Source organism: Chinchilla lanigera, unplaced genomic scaffold (genome assembly GCF_000276665.1).
Source record: "Chinchilla lanigera isolate Chin_1 unplaced genomic scaffold, ChiLan1.0 scaffold00037, whole genome shotgun sequence".
NCBI lineage: Eukaryota > Metazoa > Chordata > Mammalia > Rodentia > Chinchillidae > Chinchilla > Chinchilla lanigera.
Window position 1 is genome coordinate 15,444,955 of NW_004955438.1, and position 15,096 is coordinate 15,460,050.

At 39.0% G+C, this 15,096-nt stretch overlaps 1 protein-coding gene and 1 pseudogene across 3 annotated transcripts in view; one reads left to right on the forward strand and one right to left on the reverse strand.

The window, feature by feature from the left end:
* Positions 1–751, reverse strand: part of Btbd7 (BTB (POZ) domain containing 7) — a 100,028-nt gene extending 99,277 nt beyond the window's left edge. For 2 of the 3 annotated variants that reach the window (XM_013517217.1, XM_013517218.1), the window contains exon 1: positions 479–751. The gene's annotated coding sequence lies outside the window, so the exon portion shown is untranslated. The remainder of the gene's footprint in view (positions 1–478) is intronic. The other variant, XM_005390344.2, reaches the window with a different exon arrangement.
* A 5,020-nt stretch (positions 752–5,771) lies between these two features.
* Positions 5,772–6,544, forward strand: LOC102004974 (annotated as a pseudogene).
* Positions 6,545–15,096: the final 8,552 nt, after the last annotated feature.

Consider the following 15,096-nt stretch of genomic DNA (forward strand, 5'->3'; position numbering starts at 1 on the left):
ATCAGGCCTTCGCGGTCCCTTAACCCGGGTCCTCCGCCCCACGCCCACCCTCGGAGGTCGCGGCCCCGCACAGGGTAACTGGCACCTGAGACTCCGGAGCGGTTTCCTCCAGTCCCGGGAGCGGCAGGTCCCGCCCCTCGGAGCTCGGACCCTCAAGCCCAAAGCCGGCCGGGCCGCGACCACCTCGGGCCACCCTCTCGCTGCGAGGGCCACACCTCGCGCCTCTGTCCCCGGGACGGGGGCGCGCTGCCCAGCCCGCCCCTCGAAGCGTCCTGGACCGGCCAGTCCGGCACCACCGCGCCTCGGTCCCGGACAGACGACTCCTCCGTCCCCGCCCCACGCCCGCGCCTCCCGCGTCGTCCCAGCCCCATCCCCGCGTCCCCACGCCCAGGCGCAGCCCCTTCCTCGCTGGGACGCCCCGCGCCGCGCCGGGCAGAACGTCCGCTTCTCGGGCTCAGAGACACCTAGGGACACTCACCCCGGAGGCTCCTCCCGCCGCTGCTGCTGGGACAGCTGCCGTCACCCCCGCCGCCGCCGCCACCAGCACCTCCGTCCACACTGGCGCCAGCACCCGCGGCCATCCTCCTCCTGCCGCTGCCGCTGCCGCCGCCCTCTCTCCTGTCAGTGGCTCAGGCTCCGGGACTGCTCCAGGTTTCTCTCGCCGCCATTTTGACTCCTACAGGGAGCAGGAGGGGCTCGGCTCGGCGCGACCCTGTGGCGCCTGCGCGGCGCTGCGGAGCCGACCCAGGCCCCGCCCAACCCCGCCGTCGCCGCGCCCGGGTCACGTGGCTTGACGTCGGTGGGCGCGCGCCCGGGAGGGCCGTGAGCCTGGGATGCGAGTGCGCGCGCATTATGCCTGCTTGTTGCCGGGGAACAGCAGGGCGGGTTTCCTGGAGTTTGGAGATTGTTACAACATTCTGCATATTCCAAGGAACTGTGACACGTTATTAAATATCAGAAGGGAATTACAATAAGTACGTCATTGGATAATTCTACCAGTTCATATTTCCACTCAGCGGGCGGCACGCGTGGAATGATAGCAGGATGCGTCCTTCTCCACGAAAACTATGTACCATTCCGTGGAAAAGTCCCTTCTGACGGAGTTGGGGTTTTGGTGGCTGCTACTTGGCAGTGTTTCATAAGCACTTGTTTGCATATTACCCTTACAGGCACCACCTTGCTAGTTGCACAGTAGATTTTTTAAAATTCTTAGAGGTGTAGCTCAGTGGTTATTTTAGAGCACTTGCCTACCATGTGCAAGACCCTGCCTTGTTCCCCATATCTGAAAGACACTTAAAAGTTTCCCTCAGGATACTCCCATAAACAAAAGACAACAAATCCCAGTGTCCCCACATGGCAAGGCCATATAGCTCTCCTAGATCCTTCTGGTTTGGGAGTTGGAATAAGTTCAGCGATGGAGTAATAAAAAGGCCTTATATTTATGAGCAACTTGCAGTTTTCAAAACACAGTTAAATAGATGGTTTTGTTTGAACGCCCAAACCAGCCTTTCAGGTAGTCGAGACAGGTGTTATTATCGCTCTTTTGCAGCTGAGCAGGCAAGCCAGGACTAGAAGCTAGGCATTCTGATTGTAGTCATTCACCACCATTACGTCCCACTATACCCTCTGATGGGCCTTAAGAACACATGATATATTTGTCCTCCAGGAATTTATTTAAAAGTTTTTGCATTTTCTACTCATTCTTTGAGAAACAAGCTTTTGTCTTTTTGGTTGTGTTAAAATGGCTTCTGAAAGCAAAGGAAAAGCTAAATAAATCACCTATCCCTTTGTTCTCAGTTAAAACCTCTAGGCTTAACTTGCTTCACTTGCCCTTAGTTCTTGAATAAACTGTTTAGACAACCTGCTCTTAATTACTTGCTTTTTAGTTGACTTAAATAACACCTCTGACATGTGGATCATGATGGTAACAGTTGATAAAATATCCCCGAACCCTAGCCTTGGGGAGGTGGATCTGAGACTTTCCAGCCTCCACATGTCTGCCTGCCTCCTATGTGAACTTTCTCTTTTGCAAAACTCATTGTTTCAGTGATTGGCATCCTGTGCACCAGGCAAAACCAGCCTAGTTGTGTAACATCTCCGAGCTTCAAAGGATAAGAGCAATGTGAATTTTTTTCATGTTTTAAATTCTCTCTTGTTCCTTTATATTTCATATGTTGTGTAATCAACTGAATGATTTTTAAAACAGTTTTTAGAGGTCTTCCAATGGAAATATCTTACCTCTGAATATTGTTCCTTCGTTTTGTTTTGTTTTTTTACTTTCTTTTGAGTTATTCTATCTTCCTACCTCCTCTCTCTCTGAAAAGAAAGCTCATCCCAATTTGTATTCGTTCACGTTTTCCTCTTTCATCCTAAGTGTTTCCCTTACTGCAATCCTTGAAGATTTGGAGATCGCAGCAAGCAGAGATTGCAGGGAGGATTCCCCTCTAGCTACTGAGTCTCATCAGCTCTGCTTAGAACTGTGGGCAATGGGCGAGAAGTGCGTGGGGGAAAAGGCAAGAAACTTCAAGAGACGTAATTTTTATTTAATTGGAGCCAGTGATTAGTTCTGAGTGCGGCTCCTGTTCCCCTACACTATTATTTTTTAAATCAGATTTTGTTGGTACATTTTAGATATATATAATGATCGCATTTATCATAGAGAATTTGTACCTCCTTCCCTCCCCGTTTGTTTCCATTTTCCCTTCTATTCTCTTTTTTCTTGTCCCTTCCTTCCCCTTTCCCCCTTCCATATTCCCCTTCCCATTTGAATATTTTCTTTCCATTTCCCGAGATCTATTATACATTTTGGTCCTCATTTACACTTTTGGTTTTTTGTTTTGTTTTGTTTTGTTTTGTTTTTTTTCTTCCGGTACCAGGAATTGAACTCACTGCCTTGTGCTTGCCAGGCAGGCGCTGTGCCGCTGAGCTAAATCCCCAGCCCCTCTCATTTACACTTTTGGTTTCTCACACCAGAGAAACAATGTGTGTCCAGTTTGTTTCACTTAAGAGTATGGACTCAGGATGCATCCCTTTCCCTAGAAATGTCTCCAGCATATCCTTCTTTATGGCAGAGTAGTACTCCATTGCATTAAAAAAAAAAACCCACATCTTCTTTATCCATTCACCAGTTTATGGGCACTTGAGTTGTTTCCAAGATTTGACTATTACAACTGTGCTACTATAAACGGAGATGTGCGTATATCTCCGTGGTATGATGTTTTAATTCTTTTGAGAAGATACCCAGAAGGGGAATGGCTGGGTCAAATGGAACCTGTAGTCCTAGTTTTTGAGGAATCTTCATACTGACTTCCACAGTGGTTGCACAAGTCTGCACTCCCACCAACAGTGGAGAAGGCTTCCTTTTGCTCCACATCCCCACCAGCACTTGTTATTGGTTGATTTCTTGATAATAGCCATTTTTCTGGGGTGAGATGGAGTCGCAGTGTTGTTTTAATTTGCATTTCTCAAATGACCAGTGATGTTAAACATTTTTTCATATATTTATTTATTGTTTTACTTTTTCAGATGAGAAGTGTGTATTCATCTCAGATGCCCATTCTTGGATTGGGTTTTTACATATCAGGGGTCTGATTTTTTGAGCTTGTTGTATGTTCTTGACAGTAATCCTTTGTGTGAGGAACAGCTGGAAAACATTATTTCCCACGCAGTCAGTTGTCTCTTCACTCTGCTGGTGGTTTCTCATGCTGTGCAAAGGCTTTTTAGTAAGATGAGATCTAAGTTGTTGATTCTTTGTGATAGTTCCTGTGCAATTGGGGTTTTATTCATAAAGTCTTTGCCTACACCAGTGTCTTCAAGAGTTTTACCTATTCTGTGTTCTGGCAGATTTAATGTTTCTGTTTTAATATTTAGATCTTTGATCCATTTTGACTTTAGTGTATGGTGAAAGACATGGTTCTAGTTTTAATCTTTGGCCTATGGAAAGCCAGTTTTTTCAGCACCATTTGTTAAAGAGGTTATCTTTCTTCCAGTGAATGTTTCCCTACACTATTATATCTTTTCTTTTCTTTTTTTTTTTTTTCCAATACTGGGAATCAAACTCACGACCTTGCGCTTGCCAGGCAGGTGCTGTGCTGCTGAGCTAAATCCCCAGCCCCTATTATATCTTTTCTAAATTCATAACTGAACCTTCTCTAAATTCAAGCTACCTACCATCATTTTCCACTATCTTGCCTTTGTCTTCACTAGCTAAACATTATATTAACTGATAGAGCTATTATGTGCAAATGAAAAGTTCCATTGTCCATGCTGCTTCTCAGTGATTTACTGAAATGTTACATAAAATTAGTACCCACTATTAACACCATCATTTACTTCTAATCGTCATTAGTTGACTTTGGTTCTGTTTCTTGGCCACAATTTAAAAAACAAAATTAAAATGATATCAATAATAGCATTCTAGGTAATTTGAAAATAACACCATTTTCCTAGGAGTTGTTGATGTGCAAAACTGTCAGAGTCTTTTAGGAAAGCCAAATAAGTCTGCTGGCTGCTGGCTCTACCTCATACTTTTATTTATGTATGTATCTAGAGAACGCTATTAGACTATTTGGAGCCAGACCTCATGTACAAATGTTCGATGATTCTGCCTACCTTTTAAAAAATCCACTTTTGTGTTTTATTATACCGTTTACTGCACTTTTGAGATATTAAATTGACTCAAGTTTATACACTGTTATACTATGAAAAATATATATTTTGTCTTCATCCCAATTTTCTGGCACAGGAGTCCTAAAGTCCTTGAATCTTCAGAGTGAGCATGTCTTTGTATTCTAATGAATTATTGATGTCTGGCAGCCTCTAGGTAGCTTCAGAACGCAGGCTGGACACCAGAGAGACCAAAGCAGAATTAGAGGGCTGGTATTTCCAGCCTTATTCCTTATCCTTTGGGGAAGGGAGAGATGCTACAGGTTACAGTGATTACAAATAAATGGTCAACAATTTAGCCAATCATGACTATGTAACCAAGACTCCATAAAAATCAAAAGGAAGGTTTCATAGAGCTCTGGGTAGCTGAACATAATGGAGACTCCTGGAGGTTGGCATGCTCAGCGAGGGAATGCAAACAGCACACCCCTTCTCCTCTACCTTGCCCTGTGTATCTATCTTTTCATTTGTGTCCTTGGTAATATCCTTTATAATAAACTGGTAAACAGAATTTCTCTGAGTTCTGTGTATTGCTCTAGCAAATTAAGTGAACCCAATGAGGAGGTGGTGGGAACTTCAAAGGGGCAGAAGTGTAATTAAAGCAAACTGGGGCTTGCAATTGGCATTGGAAGTGAGGACCAGTCTTGTGGAACTGAACCCTCCTCACGTTAGGAATCTAACACTATCTTCAGGTAGATAGTGTCTGTGAAGAATAGGCTGTGCTCTGCTCTAATTTACTTCAGGTGTATAGAACAGTAGATTTCAGAGCAGTTTTCCCTGAGTTATTTCATTTCTAGTATAAGTGCAAAGGCAGAACAACTGGATATCTTGTCTGTGAAAATAGATAATCATCAGATGTTGGACACATAGAACTTAAAATGAATAAACAAAGCTTCTAGAAAGTAATATTGGAAAATATCCTAATTGCCTTAAGAAAGGAAAGACTTCTGATGCAAGAAAAAAATTAACCATAAATTCATGAATTGAATTTAAAATATGCACCGTAGAGGAAATGCCGCTGTAGCTGCGGGCTCCTTTGTTCTGTGGGCCACGCAGGGGCCTCACTGCCAGGAAGCTGTGGCCTGCAGCTCCATGTGGGGCGGGCTCAGATTTCTTTACCTCCAGAAAGAAAAATTCGACATCTTGCATCCTGGCAGTTCATTTAGGAGTCTGAAATTAGGGATTTCTTTCAGATTTGGACATGACTAATCGAGGAGCAACAAGACCTAACGGGCCAAATACTGGAAATAAAATATGCCAGTGCAAACTAGTACTTCTGGGAGAGTCTGCTGTTGGCAAATCAAGCCTAGTGCTTCGTTTTGTGAAAGGCCAGTTTCATGAATTTCAAGAGAGTACCACTGGGGCTGCTTTTCTAACCCAGGCTGTGTGCCCTGATGACACAACAGTAAAGTTTAAAATATGGGATACAGCTGGTCAAGAAAAATACCATAGCCTAGCACCAGTGTACTATAGAGGAGCATAAGCAGCCATAGTTTTATATGATATCACAAATGAGGAATCTTATGCAAGAGCAAAAACCTGGGTTAAAGAACTCCAGAAGCAGGCAAGTCCTAACATTGTAATAGCTTTATCAGGAAGCAAGGCTAATCTAGCAAAAAAAAAAAAAAAAAAAAAAAAGCTGTAGATTTCCAGGAAGCACAGTCTTACGCAGATGACAACAGTTTATTATTCATGGAAACATCAGCTAAAACATCAATGAATGTAAAGGAAATATTCATGGCAATAGCTAAAACGTTGCCAAAGAATGAACCACAGAATCCAGGAGCAAATTCTGCTAGAGGAAGAGGAGTAGACCTCACTGAACCTACACAACCAACCAGAAATCAGTGTTGTAATAACTAAATCTCCAGTTTGAGTGAGCTGGAATCTTCTGCTTCCTAAATGTTAATAACAGTGGAATTGGAGCATTTAACCAGCTCAGTATGACTCCCAAAAACCAAGAGACTTATGATAGAGTCAAATTTTTAATACAAAATTATTTTAAATGTTTTGAACTTGATTTTTAATAATATGCATGTGTCCTTCTGACTAATGTTTCAGCAGTAGAAAGGGAAAATGAGGTCTGTGTGTAATTGTTTCACTGGAAAGTTGGAGGCAGTCATTTCTCATCATTAGAAATAAAGACAAATGACTATCTGGACCCACAGTTAACCATCCAGTTTCTCCAAACTGGGACAGTAGTCATGTGTGAAAAAATCAGAAATTATTAATTTGGCCTTTCTGAAAAACATTTTTAGAAAAATATAAGTATATTTATGCTTAGCTACAGTATTCAGGCAAACTTTCTTCTGTTATCTAAGGTGTACATTCCACATTTTGGTAAATTAACCACAAGAAAACAGTCCCACATTTCCAGGAAGAAAAGGAGTATTAATAGCATCTAAGTTATAGCCCATCTTACTATTTTTCTAAATAGGGTAAAGAAGTCAAATGTACCCCCACCTTGTTTAGCAATATGAAAACTGAGAAATGCATTTTAATGAATAATGTTCCCTGCATGTGAGCTCTTCAAAAAAGAAGCAAACCAAGTATCTGATTTTTTTTTTTCCAATCACTGCAGGCCATTACATAGGTCTTGTTTGGGGCAGAGAAGAGGATTCTGTTCCCTTTGGATGTAATACAGTCAGTGCACTAATAATTATGTACATTCAACCTTGATTATTTTAAATTTTATCTTCAGCTCTACCTTAAATAGGGTACTGCATTGTAGCCTCCATGTATGTTTGTTATTTTTCTGTAATATTTAAGAGTTGCTTAAAAGTATACAAAGTATACAGTTACTAAAACAGGTAATTCTTCCTCTCACCCTTTGCAAAGATGGGGCTTCAGTGCCTACATGGCCAGAACCATAATAAGAGATGTATCTGTAATTCGTAACATAAATATTACAATGTTAGTAACATTTATCTTGCAGCCTTGTTTTTCAAAGTCCACTTTATTTTGATAAGTTCTGTATATTGCACTAATTTCTAGGTATTTTCATTATATGAAATCTACCATGTGTCAGATGATTTAATCTATTTAAGTGTCAAACTCTTAGCAGACCTCTTGTATATTTTACAGTAATTCAGAATTAGCAAGGAAAACAGTTCACCAGTGTTCAGTTTTATATTGAGGTGCTCAGGTTGGAATAAAGTGATAAAAAAGCAAATATGTATATGTATGTATATATATATATGTATATGCATTGTAGTTCATTGAAATGTACACTAAAGAGAGTGAAAAGACAAGCCACAAAGGGAAAAAAGGTTTTTGTAATACATAAAACCCAAAAAGAGCTTATGGAATCCCTATAATTAAGCAACAAAAAGAAACCAGTGGAAAAATGGCAAAACACTTGAACAAATGAAGAAATCCAAACCAGACAAATGGAAAGGTACTCAAGTATGTTAGTATAAGAGAAGTATGAAGTAAAGCATAGTAAGGTAACACTACTGATTAAGATTGGTTTAAAAAATTAAAAGTGTGAGTATTGATAAGGGCATTGATTAACAGAAATTCTCTACGCAGCTGGTAGAGTGAAAAATAGGAAAAAGTGTTTAGGAAAGCAGTTTAGTACTGTATTTCCTATGAAAGATGAAATTTGACTTGTCCTATGGGATAACCATTCTACTATTGGGTCTATAAAGAAGCTTATTTCTGTGTGCTTCCATAAATAAGAACAAGATATTCAGAGTAGCACTGTTTATTTGAGTAAAAATGGCTAATGATCAAAATAAATATCAGAGGGCTGGGGATTTAGCTCAGCGCCACAGCACCTGCCTGGCAAGAGCAAGGTCATGAGTTTGATTCCTGGTACTGGAAGAACAAACAAACAAAAAAACAAACAAACAAAAAAACAAAATAAATATCAGTAATAAATAAAATCATGTATAAAAATGTATAAAAATGTAAAAATCATGTATAAAATAAATATCATGTATAAAAATGTGACATAAACTAAGCGTGGTGGTGCACACCTGTAATTCCAGCACTGAGGGAGCCTGAGGCAACATAGTGAGGTCAAGGCCAGTCTGGGCTACACAGTGAGACACTATCAAAAAGAAAGCTGGTATATTTATATGTTAAGTGAGTTGGAGCTTTAAAAATCTTGGATGAATCTTACAAACCTGATATTAGATTAAAAAAAAAAAAAACAAGAAACAAAAATAATCAGAGAAGATTATTCCGTGCACGGTATTTCCGTACGTTATAGTGTGCTTATTTTTAAAATAATGCTGATATTTTTTGCAACTTACAAGCCCTGAATCATGATTTAACTGATATATATTTGTGAATCTTAATAACATTTTAAATTCTGTAAAATACAAAAAGACAAGATATACTAAACCATCTAGTTTACAGATACATGAATCTTACACTATATAGAAAAAGTGTTTAGGCAAGCAGTTTATGATGAATACTAGTGATACAATCTAGGGAATCTTCTGGAGGTCTAATTGGCAAGGATACAAGTTAATCCTTAATACTTTGGAAAGATCTGTTTTCTCTGTCAAGACTAAGGATGGAATTTACCTTAATTTACTCAACATCATATTTCAGGGCATTCATCCACAGTGGCATAGTGCTTCACCCATTTCCCACTGTTAGGGATTGAATACTTATGTCTCAAGATTCATACTGAAACTCTATTCATACTGTACCCGTTGTGGCTGTATTTGGAAATGGGACTGTAAAGGAGGTAATTAAGGATAAATGAGGTCGTATGAGTGGGATCCTGATCTGATAACGATTGGTGGTTTTATAAGAAGAGACATCAGAGAGCTTGCCAAGGATGTGATGCACTTTGGGATATGATCCTCCCTCTTCTGGTCCTCGCAGCAAGAAAAATTAAGGTAGGACATAACAAGAAGTCAGATGTTTATAAGCTAGGAAGAGAACCCTCATCAGAAGCCAAATAAACTAGAATGCTGATCTTGGACTTTCAGCCTCCAGAGCTGTGAGAAAACAATTTTTTAAAAAAAATTATTAAGCCACCTAGTCTACGGTATTTTGTCTTGGCAACCCAAACTAATACTTTCCTCTTTCTCATAATTCCTCTCTTTCCCAATTAAGTGGTTTGGGTGGTATTTATTTATTCCATGTTTTATAGCTAGTCTGATTTTTATGAAGAATTTCAACAAATGCAATACCCCTTTCATTTTTGCTCCTATATATGTTTTCATTAGTGCATATGAATTTCACATAATATTGGATATTATTGTGGCATTTTCATATATGTTTTGATCATCCTTCCTACTTCCCTCACTTACATTCATCCCCTTACCTAAACATCCTGTCCTTAAAGTTTGCCTCAGGGAAGGACATTTAACTTGATCAAGAGCCAGAATAGGGCTTCTGGAAAAGAAAATCTCTTCTTCCACAGAAGATGCTGGAAGAGACTCTTCTACACAGAATATGAGTCAAAAGTTATGGATTCTTTAGAGCTCTGGGCAACAATCTTGCTATTGAAGGACAGCCTGCCTTAAACTAAGTTGATTGGCAGAAACCAAATGAGTCCTTGGTGACATCATTAGAGATACTTACTGAAGGAAACTTCAGAAGCACACAGTCCTACTCTGACCTTTTCAGTTACATGAGCCAAACAACTTTCTTATTTTTTAGGGTTTCTGTATTATTCCTCCAAAGTACTCTTTAAAATTTTTTTAGTATATATTTGCTCTACATAATAATTACATTCATCTTGGGGGACTGATGCATATGTGTATCACATCTTGATAATTTTTACTCCCCCTCTGTCCTGTTCTCCCATCTCCTTTCATCCCCAGATCCCTTTCCCATCTTCACAAAGTCTAATTCCCTATTGCCTACAATCTCTCTTTTATTTTGCTCTTTCAGTTACTTATGTTTTGGCTTTCTTATATGAGAAAAACCATGCAACATTTAATTTATGTGTTTGATTTATTTCACTTAGCATTATAGTCTTAAGATCTGTTTTCCTACAAATGACTCAGATTTACGCTTCTTTATGGTTGGGTAGTACTCCACTCTGTATAATATACATACCAGTTTCTCTGTTTATTCATCTGCTTCCATAATTTAGCTATTGTGAATTGTGCTGCTATAAACATTGTCATCACTCTATCACTGTAATTGATAACTTTCATTCAAAGTATTCTTAACATATGCATATACTGTCTCAATTAATTTCCATATCCCTATTCTAAGGTAAATATTGTTATACTTAGTTTGCATGAGTCTGTGTGGTTATTAAATGGTGGTGTTGGGATCTGATTTTTGATCTGCTAGTTTAGGCTGCCAATTTCTTTTCAGTTTAGCAAAATAGAAATCCATTGAAGAATTTCTGGATGTAGTTCAGGAGAGAAGAGGAATGCCAAATTTTAAAAATCAAAGGTGATATAAGAAAACAAAACACGTTTTTATCATATGTAATTTTTTTGAAGAAAGAACTAATTTTAAAAAGTATTACACATCTAAAAAAAGAGTGAACTTAGAACATCAAGATTATCTTTTGAACTGCCTAAGGGCAATTCTTTCTCAAGAGTCTTTGTAATAATGGACCAAAGCTTTTATTGGATCTTTTTATATTACCATTGTGCTTACAATTCAGAAGTGTGTTACTGATATTACCAGTTATATAATGAATGTTTTCCTCACCTTTGCAACTCTTCTGCTCCTCTGCTTGCTTATCTGAGTTTCTCTGTCATTGAGGTCATGCAATTGTAAAGACAGATACAAATAGAGACAAAGAGAGGCACTTCATTTCTGAAAGACCTTTGGTCCTTGAACAGCAATTAAATGTGCTTTTCTAGAGAGGATAGAATTCAGTATATTTGGGTCTGAAGTAGAACAGTCTTATTTTATTATATAATTTTCTAGAACCTTAACACCATCTTATTTAGAAAATGAACATTGATAAAAATCACATTAAAAAGAGGTAAGTGGGTGAAAATGTCTTTTTTATTCATTGTATACATAGTATAGCTCTAATTATGTCCTCTTATATAACAGCAGAAGCAAGGCCTTGCATTGTAGGTTACTGGGAATACATTGAACCTGGGCCCACTAAGCCCTTTATTGAAAAGTGTACAGGTCTAAGTTAACAGTGCTAGTCTTTTGTGACTTGGAGAAATTAAATTGAGGACGGTTGTTTGTACCAGTAATTCAAGCAGCTAAAAGAGTTATCTCCTGGGGTGGGGTGGGTGGTAGGAAACTTAATTGTGTTGTGGCTGAATTTGGAGTCAGATTTAGTGACACTGTCAAAAGTAATTTAAGACTTGTGCCACAGAAAAACTTAAAAGAGCTTGATTCTCACATCAACTCCACTCTGTTCTAAACTTCTCCAAATTAGAATGAATTCAGCCAGCTTTGCCTGTTACTGAGCATTTCTCAATTTACTTCAGTTTTTTAAATCTTTTTTAAGTGACAGGATCTCACTATTTTGCCCAAGTTGGCCCTGAACTCTTGCATTTAAGCTAGCCTGCTCCCTCACCCTCTTGAGTAGCTGGGAATACTGGTGTGTACTACTGTGCCCCGCATCAGAATTTTTGTTACATTTTGAAAATTAAAAACATGGTAATATCATGGCGTGGGAAGAAACTTGACTCATAGTCTCTTCATTAAGACTTGTCTGGGTTAAGTGATAGAAATTCAACTCCAACTAGTTTATGCCAAAGCAGGATTTATCATTAAGAACATAAAGAGCTGCCTTCAACTAAAGGACAGGAAAGCTCCCTAACTTCCGAACAGTGAGAAATAGGAATTTGATCATGTTCAGTTGTTCCCTCTAGCTCTTACCTTTGTTGCTTTCAGCAGCTTGCTTTTATGCCTGCCTTACCTTGGAAGAGCATTCGCTATGGGCAGGAAAGAAAGCAAGGCCCTCAAGTTACAGCAACCATTCCAATAAAGAAAGTGATTTTCCCCCTATATCTCCAGCACATCCCAGGACAAGGGTCTTTGCCTCGATACTTGTATGAATGAAGAGCCCAACCTTAGACCAATCAACTGTGGCCAGGAAATGGGGCAATGCCGCACTAAATCAACTCTTACAGGACATACTATGTAACTAGAAGTTCTCAAAATATTATCTGAGGATTCCTGGGCAAAATTAGTTTTGCTGGTGCGACTGGGGCAGGATGAAGACAGGAGATAATGAAGGTGGTGGGGTAGGGACTTTGATTGGTCAGGGTAAGATGCCAGGGCAGAGGTGTCCAGCAGAAATATAATGTAAAATACATGTGTAATTGTAAACATTCTAGAAGCTATGTTAAATGGACAAGACCAACACATCATTTTAATTAATTTTTATATTTTTTAACCAAATATATCCCAAATTGTACAATTTCAATTTGTAATCAATAATACAACTTTATTAATGAGATATTTTGCTGTCTTTTTTCTTACTAAATTTTGTATTTTGCAGTGACAGCCACATCTTAATTTGGATGCTAAGTTTTCATCAGAAATACTTGATCTGCATTTAGATTTCATAAGGTTTATAGTTCACATTTTCTAATAACCAAAGCAAGTATCAGTTTTAAAATAAACCTAAATGATATAAAAATCACATTATTTGTGGTATTTGCCATACTTCAAAGACTTGGAAGCCACTTATGGCTTGCGGGGGTTGTACTGGACATCACATGTGGCTAATATCAATTATTGCAATGGCCGTTCTGTTGATTAAGTTTATGTGTAAACCTGAGCGGGGTGCCCAGATTAAATATTGTTTCTTGGTGTGTCTGGGAGGGTGTTTACAGATGAGATTACAGCTGAATTTGTCTTTAGTAAAGCAGACTTGTTGCCCCAATGCCAATGGACAGCGTGCAATTCTTTAGAGTCTGGGTAGAATGAAAAATGCTGTACCACTTGAACTGATTTGTTCTTTTTTTTTTTTTTTTCCAGATTTAAAAATTTTTTTCCCCACAACCAAAATGTTTTTTAATTTTATTGGTACATTTTAGAGATACAAAATGATCACATTCATCATAGGGAATTTGTACCTGCACATGATGTATCTTTTTTCTTTTTTTTCCATTCCCCTCCCTTTCCTTCAACCCCTTTTCCCCTCCTTCTTTTTTTTTTGGTTTTTCTCCAGTACCAGGAACCGAACTCACGACCTTGCGCTTGCCAGGCAGGCACTTTTGCCGCTGAGCTAAATCCCCAGCCCCTCCCCTCCTTCTTTACAAAAGCTTTGTTTCCATTTTTCCTTTCTCTTTTTTCTTGTCCCTTCCTTTCATTCTCTCTCCCCCTTCCATGTTCCTCTTCCCTTTTGAACATTTTCTTTCCATTTCCCAAGATCTACTATACATTTTGGTCCTTATTTACACTTTGGTTTCTCAAACCAGAGAAACAATGTGATATTTAAAGATATGTGTCCAATTTACTTCATTTAAGAGGTATAAGGCACATCCATTTAATTAGAAATGTCTCAAGCTTATCCTTCTTTATGGCAGAGTAGTACTCTATTGTGTAAAAAAATCACATCTTCTTTATCCATTCCTTGGTTGATGGGCATTGGGTTGTTTCCAAGATTTAGCTATTACAAACTGTGCTGCTATAAACATGGGTGCACATATATCACTATGGTATGATGTTTTTAATTCTTCTGGGAAAATACAAACAAGGGGAATACCTGGGTGGAATGGGACCTCCAGTCCTAGTTTTTTGAGGAATCTCTACACTGATTTCCACAGTGGTTGCACAAGTCTACACTCCCACCAACAGTGGAGAAGGGTTCCTTTTTCCCCACAGCCCGGCCAGCATTTGTTATTGGTTGATTTCTTGATAACAGCCATTCTTTCTGGAGTGAGATGGAATCTTAGTGTTGTTTTAATTTGCGTCTCTCAAATGACCAGAATATTTTTTCATATATTTATTTATTGTTTGTACTTCTTCATCTGAGAAGTGTGTATTCATCTCAGATGCCCATTTTTGGATTGGATCTTTAAATTTGGGGGAGTCCCATTTTTTTGAGTTCTTTATTTCTAGATGTTAGTCCTTTGTCTGAGGAATAACTGGCAAAAATTTTTCCCCACACCATAGGCAAAATCTTTGCCTACACCTATGTCTTCAAGAGTTGTACCTATTAGGGCCAGGGATATAGCTCAGCGGCACAAGCGCCTGTCTGACAAGTGCAAGGTCCTGAGTTTGCTTCCCAGTACCAAAAAAGAAAAAAAAAAGAGTTATACCTATTCTTTTTTTTTTTTTTTTTTTTTTTTCAGTACATGGATCGAACTCATGACCTTGCACTTGCCAGGCAGGCACTTATGCCATTGAGCCATATCCCCAGCCCTGAGTTTTACCTATTCTATCTTCTGGAAGATTTAGTATTTCTGTTTTAATATTTAGATCTTTGATTCATTTATATTTTAGTTTAGTGCATGGTGAAAGATATGGGTCTAGTTTTATTCTTGGCATGTGGAAAACCAGTTTTTCTAGCACCATTTA